Genomic DNA, 7,981 nt, shown 5'->3' with positions numbered 1-7,981 from the left:
GGACAAGCAGTAGAAAATGCATCCATCCATCCATCTTCTTCAGCTTATCTGAGGTTGGGTTGCGGGGGCAGCAGCCTAAGCAGGGAAACCCAGACTTCTCTCTCCCCAGCCACTTGGTCCAGCTCCTCCCGGGGGATCCCGAGGCGTTCCCAGGCCAGCCGGGAGACATAGTCTTCCCAACGTGTCCTGGGTCTTCCCCGTGGCCTCCTACCGGTGGGACGTGCCCTAAACACCTCCCTAGAGAGGCGTTCGGGTGGCATCCTGACCAGATGCCCGAATCACCTCATGTGGCTCCTCTCGATGTGGAGGAGCAGCGGCTTTAGTTTGAGCTCCCCCCGAATGACAGAGCTTCTCACCCTATCTCTAAGGGAGAGCCCCGCCACCCGGCGGAGGAAACTCATTTCGGCCGCTTGTACCCGTGATCTTGTCCTTTCGGTCATAACCCAAAGCTCATGACCATAGGTGAGGATGGGAACGTAGATCGACCAGTAAATTGAAAGCTTTGCCTTCCGGCTCAGCTCCTTCTTCACCACAACGGATCGATACAGCGTCCGCATTACTGAAGACGCAGCACCAATCCACCTGTCGATCTCACGATCCACTCTTCCCTCACTCGTGAACAAGACTCTGAGGTACTTCAACTCCTTCACTTGGGGCAAGATCTCCTCCCAAACCCGAAGATGGCACCCCACCCTTTTCCGGGCGAGAACCATGGACTCGGACTTGGAGGTGCTGATTCAGTAGAAAATGGATGGATGGATATATATATATATATATATATATATATATATACAGTATATATACACACACACACACACGGGGTCTTTCTGTGTGGAGTTTGCATGTTGTCCCCGTGACTGTGTGGGTTCCCTACGGCACTCCGGCTTCCTCCCACCTCCAAAGACATGCACGTGGGGATAGGTCGGTTGGCAACACTAAAAAATGGTCCCTCATGTGTGAAGGTGAGTGTGAATGTTGTCCGTCTATCTGTGTTGGCAATGTGAGGAGCTGGCGACTTGTCCAGGGTGTAACCCGCCTTCTGCCCGAGTGCAGCTGGGATAGGCTCCAGCACCCCCGCGACCCCGAGTGAGACAAGCGGTAGAAAATGGATGGATGGATATATATATATACATATATATATATATATATATCAAATATATGCAAATATATATATATATATATATATATATATATATATTTAGGTGTGTAACAATTTGTTTTGGCCCTGCGACGAGGTGGCGACTTGTCCAGGGTGTACCCCGCCTTCCGCCCGAATGCAGCTGAGATAGGCTCCAGCACCCTCCACGACCTCGAGAGGGACAAACGGTAGAAAACAGATGGATGGACAATTTGTTTTAACAACAATTCCATATTTGTGGTTGTCAATACCATTCAGGAACGATTTAGTTTTTTTAAACGATGATCTGAAACGGTTCGATGACTTAAAATCAATTCAGAAACTTTTCAGCAAAAAATAAATAAATCAACTATCCATCCATCCATTTTCTACCGCTTAATAAACACTGGACTATGCAGGTGCAGGTTCCTATAGTCCTGTTATTTCTTGTAAAGGAATTATGTATAAATGAATTATCGATACAAACAAGCAGAGTAAACAACAATTAATGGCCAATGCATTCACATCTTATTTGAATATAATAGATCAAAACATCCATTTCTGCTCGCTATTTTCCCCCTTGTGGCTCAACAGTGATTATACGCAGTTGATGCCATTAGACTTTCTCACACTACGGAATCACCCAAGAGTCATAAAGTAGACTGACCATACGTCCTCTTTTCCCCGGACATGTCCTCTTTTGCGGGGCTGTCCGGGCGGAGTTTCTTAAATGTCTCAAATGTCCAGCATTTTGAGTTAGGGTTGTGTGTATTTTCAACGTACGTTCAGGGTTAAGAGGTGGTTAAAAACAAAACAAATTGTGAAGGTGTGTGCATGCAGCAGCATTCGTGAGGGAGGGGCAGAGACAGAGAGAGCGAGAGAGTTATGATAATTGCGCATGTGTCGCCAGGCTCTGCTTTTTATCCATAGATTTATCAGATTAAATTTTTTATTATCTATAGCAGGGGTGTCAAAAGTGTGCCCCGGAGGCCATTTGCGGCCCACAGCTAATGTTTTAAAGGCCCACGGTGTCAATACTTGGACTTTGGCTTGGTTTGTTCTCCCGAGGTGCAAATGAACATTTGGACCGGATGTGGCGTGAAGGTAAATACATTTTTAATAATAACACTCAAAAGAACAAAAGACGCGCTCAAGGCGGATGTACAAACTTGACTGATGAAAACAAAAGACTTGCACGGGGGCAAAAAACTATGAACAACAAAAAACACTAACTGTGACAATAATAAACAAACTTACTTGGCATGGACATGAAGTGCGCAGAGGTGGACAAAGTGTGACAGGGGGCATAAATGCGGGGATGTCGTCAGGATGAACAACAGAAAATGAAAAGCTTAAATAACACTGACATGATTAACGAAAACAGGTGCGTGACTCAAAACGTAAAACAGGTGCGTGACGTGACAGGTGAAAACTAATGGTTGCTATCAGAATCAGAATCAGAATCAGCTTTATTGTCATTACGCAAGGTAACGAGATTGAGGCCATTCCATACAGTGCGATGTGTGCATGCTAGAAAAACAATGTGCAAATATATAAAAATATAAAAAATGTAGAAGTGCAATGAATATGGTGTGAAATGAATATATACATGAAAAAAACAAAAACAAAAACAGGGTGGTTGGTGGAATGGGTTATTGCACCGAAGAGAAGGCAGTTATGAGGGACAATGGGGCAGTCCGTTCAGGATGGTTATGGCCCTGGGGAAGAAGCTGTTCTTTAGCCTGTTTGTTTTGGTTTTAATGCACCTGTAGCGCTTCCCAGAGGGCAGCAGGTGGAACAGGTCAGAGCCAGGGTGGGTGCTGTCCTTGATGATGGCACTGGCTCTGTTGAGGCAGCGGGAGGTGTAGATGTCCGTCAGAGAGGGGAGAGGGCGGCCGATGATCTTCTGAGCCGTCTTGACCACTCTTTGCAGCCTCTCCCTGTCTGCTGCAGTGCAGCTGCCGTACCATACCGTAATACAGTAGGTCAGCAGGCTCTCGATGGACGAGCGGTAGAAGGTCAGCAGCAGGTCAGGCTTCAGGTTGTACTTCCCGAGGACTCTAAGGAAGTGTAGCCGCTGCTGAGCCTTCTTGATGATTGATGTGGTGTTGACTGTCCAGGAGAAGTCATTAGAGATGTGGACTCCAAGGTACCTGAAGGTGTGGACCCTCTCTACACGCTCGCCGTTGATGTAGAGGGGGGCAGGGTCGGTGCTGCTCCTCCTGAAGTCGACGATGATCTCTCTGGTCTTGCTGGTGTTGAGAGCGAGGTTGTTCTCCGAAGACCAGGCCGTCAGCTTCAGGACCTCCTCTCTGTAGGCAGCCTCGTCACCCCTGGAGATGAGCCCGACCACTGTGGTATCGTCGGCGAACTTGACGGTAAGGTTGTCACTGTGGGCCGGACTGCAGTCATGGGTGTAAAGGCAGTAGAGGAGGGGGCTCAGCACACAGCCCTGTGGGGAGCCGATGCTCAGCGTGCGGGAGGATGAGAGGTGCGGGCCAAGTCTCACATTCTGGGGTCGGTCCGTTAGGAAGTCCCTTATCCAGGCGTTTGTGAGAGGGGGGAGGCCAAGAGTGTCCAGTTTATTGCAGAGTCTGTCCGGGATTATTGTATTGAAGGCAGAGCTATAGTCCACAGAGAGCATCCGGACGTAGCTCTGCTGCTGCTCCAGGTGGTTCAGAGCAGAGTGGAGAGCAACAGCGATGGCGTCCTCTGTGGACCTGTTCGCCCGGTATGCGAACTGGTGGGGGTCGAAGTCTGGAGGGATATGGTCCTTGATGTGCTGGAGAACAAGTCGCTCGAAGCACTTCATGATTACCGGAGTGAGGGCCACTGGTCGGTAATCATTCAGGCTGGTGATGGGAGACTTCTTCGGCACCGGGATTATTGTAGATGACTTCAGGCAGGATGGGATGACTGCCTGAAGGTACTCCATCTGGTCCGGTAGCCTTCCTGGGGTTCACAGCCAGGAGCACTCGTCTGACACTGTGCTCCTGTACAGTGAGTGGAGTGGCGCCGGAGCCCGGTGGGGGCGGGGGCAGGGCTGGAGCAGATGAGTGTCGCTGGGGGGTTTCGAAACGGGCAAAGAAACAGTTAAGCTCCTCTGCCAGTGTCGCACTCTGATCCGCAGTTGTCATATTGCAGCCTCTGAAGTTCGTGATGTCATGAATGCCCCGCCACACCTCCCGTGAGTTTTTGCTGGACAGATGGGACTCTATGCACCTCCTGTGGTCCGCCTTTGCTTTTTTAATCCCTCTCTTCAGGTCGGCTCTAGCAACACTGTACAGTGCCCTGTCCCCTGACCTGAAGGCTGCGTCGCGGGCCCTGAGGAGTGTGCGGACCTGGCTGGTCATCCAGGGTTTCTTGTTGGGGTAAACCCGGATGGTTTTTTCCACAGTCACATTCCCGATGCAGAACTTTATGTAGTCCAGCACCGTTCCTGTGGCTGTCTCCAGCTCATGTTGTTGGAAGAGGTCCCAGTCTGTGTGTTGGAAGCAGTCCTGAAGTTTGGGGAGTGCATCGTCAGGCCAGGTCATAACAGTCTTTGTGATAGGCCTGGCCTGGCGTCTGATGGGGGTGTAGGTAGGAGAGAGCAGGAGGGAAAGATGGTCTGACTGTCCAAGCTGGGGGAGGGGTGTAGCTCTGTACGCGTGCTTTATGTTGGTATACACGTGGTCCAGGGTGTTCTTGCCCCTTGTAGAACACTTCACGTGCTGGTAGAACTTAGTGGTGACAAACAAGAGTGCACAATGAGTCCAAACGTGGAACAGGTGAAACTAATGGGTAATCATGCAAACAAGACAAGGGAGTGAAAAGCCAGAAACTAAACAAAACATGACTTAAAACAAAACTTGATTACACAGACATGACAGAGCCCCTCCCTTAAGGACAGATACCAGATGTCCAAGAAAAAAATTAACAAAAGTCATGGGAGGGCGGGAGGGGGACATGGCGGTGGGTCGCCAGCCCAAGTGGCCCCGAATCCACCGAGGCAAAGTCAAGTGGCGGCGGCGAGTGGAACGCCGCTGCAGCAGGCGAGGCGGGCGCCCAGGGATTGGTCACATTCGTGGCCGACTGGGAGGTGGGCGCACTTGGCGTGGCGGGCGACCAGGTAGCGGCCATATCCGTAGCCGACGAGGAGGCAGGCGCGTCGTCAACTTGGCAGGCGTGGCAGCTCGGCGTGGCGAGTCAGGCGGCGAAGCTCGGCGTGACGCGTCCAGCGGCGAAGCTCGGCGTGACGCGTCCAGCAGCGAAGCTCGGCGTGACGCGTCCAGCAGCGAAGCTTGGCGTGGGTCTTGGTCTTGGTGTGGGTCTTGGTCTTGGTCTTGGTGTGGGTCTTGGTCTTGGCATGGCGGGCCTTGGTCTTGGCATGGCGGGTCTTGGTCTTGGCATGGCGGGTCTTGGTCTTGGTCTTGGTGTGGGTCTTGGTGTCGTGGAGCTGCGACTGGCGGCACTTGGCGTCGTGGAGCTGCGACTGGCGGCACTTGGCGTCGTGGAGCTGCGACTGGCGGCACTTGGCGTCGTGGAGCTGCGACTGGCGGCACTTGGCGTCGTGGAGCTGCGACTGGCGGCACTTGGCGTCGTGGAGCTGCGACTGGCGGCACTTGGAGTCTTGGAGCTGCGACTGGCGGCACTTGGCGTCTTGGAGCTGCGACTGGCGGCACTTGGCGTCTTGGAGCTGCGACTGGCGGCACTTGGCGTCTTGGCGCTGCGACTGGCGGCACTTGGCGTCTTGGCGCTGCGACTGGCGGCACTTGGCGTCTTGGCGCTGCGACTGGCGGCACTTGGCGTGGAGGGTCTTGGTCTTGGCGTGGAGGGTCTTGGTCTTGGCGTGGAGGGTCTTGGTCTTGGACTTGGCGTGGAGGGTCTTGGTCTTGGCTTGGCAGTGCTTGGTCTTGGCTTGGCAGTGCTTGGCGGCGTGGAGCTGGTACCGGAGCTTGGCATGATGCGGCTAGGCGTGGTGCGGGTACTGGAGTCTGCCGTGGAACTTGGCGTGGTGGAGCTGGTGCTAGCCTTGGTGCGGCAACAGGTGCTAGCCGTGGTGCTAGCCGTGGAGCTGCGACAGGTGCTAGCCGTGGAGCTAGCCTTGGAGCAGGTGGAGGTGGCCTAGCTGGGGGTTGCGGCTTGGCAGGTCGGAAGATTGGTGGTGGCGGCCGTGCTGGAGGCTGTGGCTCGGCATGGTGATGCCGAGCCATCCCACCAGCACAGCTCCCGACCCCAGCCCCTCCCTCAAGGGGCGGATACCAGACGCACTCCCTGCGGTCTGGAACTCTCTCTAGGGGTGGGCGGAGGGAGGTCTGGAGGGGGGCTGAAACTTCCAATTTATTTTGGCCACAATATTTTTCTTTATCCCCCACCTGGGGTTGTGTGGGCGGAAAAAAAGAAAAAAATTGTGACGGGGGCGGGACTTGAGTCTTGGGGGGCGGAGCATGAGTCTTGGGGGGCGGGGCATGAAATTTGGGACGTGGCTTGGACTGATTAGACCTGATTTCTAAAAACATGTTTTGATAATGTTTTATCAAAGACATGGCATTAGAGTTTTTAGCTGGAGGAGGGTGATTTAAAGAAAAAGTATTGAAAAAAAAATCCTGGTCTGTGATGTCATCATGGGGAAGCCGGGCAGACTGCTGCTTGCTTCCGCCTGGAGGGGGCGGGGCTTGTGGGAGCGGCGTGTCCTGCAGGCTCGCGGAAGTCTTTCCTCGTCCTCGGCGACGTTTCCGGGACGGGAGCGACGCGCCAATGTCGTGGGTCCACACGGAGTTTATTGGCACCAGTCTTCCATTTGGCCCCCACATCATATCTCTGCGCTCCACGGAGGAGTAGCGCAGCGTTTCCTCCTCCATCGCGCGCAGGACCGCCCATGTTCCCTCGTCAAAATTGTCCAAATGTCTTGCGGGAGAACTTTTTTGCTGACGACATCTGTCAAGACTAGGACTTTGACGTGGTTTGTTCTCCCGTGGTGCAAATGAGCATTTGGACCAGACATGGCGTGAAGGTGAAGACATTATTTATTTTACACTAACAAAAGAACAAAAGGCGCGCTCAAGGCGGATGTACAAACTTGACTGATGAAAACAAAAGACTTGCACGGGGGCAAAAAACTATGAACAACAAAAAACACTAACTGTGGCAATAATAAACAAACTTACTTGGCATGGACATGAAGTGCGCAGAGGTGGACAGAGTGTGACAGGGGGCATAAATGCGGGGATGTCGTCAGGATGAACAACAGAAAATGAAAAGCTTAAATAACACTGACATGATTAACGAAAACAGGTGCGTGACTCAAAACGTGAAACAGGTGCGTGACGTGACAGGTGAAAACTAATGGTTGCTATGGTGACAAACAAGAGTGCACAATGAGTCCAAACATGGAACAGGTGAAACTAATGGGTAATCATGCAAACAAGACAAGGGAGTGAAAAGCCAGAAACTAAACAAAACATGACTTAAAACAAAACTTGATTACACAGACATGACACACAACACATTCTAAAAATACTATTAAAATAAACAAAAACATAACAAAAGTGAAATAAAAAAGCTTAAAGGTGAAATGTAACTTAGAAAAAGTTCAATGTTGACTAATAAAACAAAGCTGTTTTTTTTCTTTTAAACTGTCATTGCTCAAAACATAATATTGAATCAAAATCAGTGCTATAATGAATTATTGACCTATCCAAGGTTCCGATTACATCACATCAAATATTCCACATCGAAAATTATTTTTGGTGGAAGATTTTGCATATTTTGTGTGTTTGCCATTAAAAACTTAGTTTTGTTTGACAAAAAAGGGTGGAAAACAAACAAACAAAAAAACAACATAAAAAAAAACTAAAACATTTTGAAATGAGGGATAGATCT

The sequence above is a fragment of the Nerophis lumbriciformis genome, linkage group LG05 (assembly GCF_033978685.3).
Source record: "Nerophis lumbriciformis linkage group LG05, RoL_Nlum_v2.1, whole genome shotgun sequence".
Lineage (NCBI taxonomy): Eukaryota > Metazoa > Chordata > Actinopteri > Syngnathiformes > Syngnathidae > Nerophis > Nerophis lumbriciformis.
Note: the sequence above shows the minus strand (reverse complement) of the source record.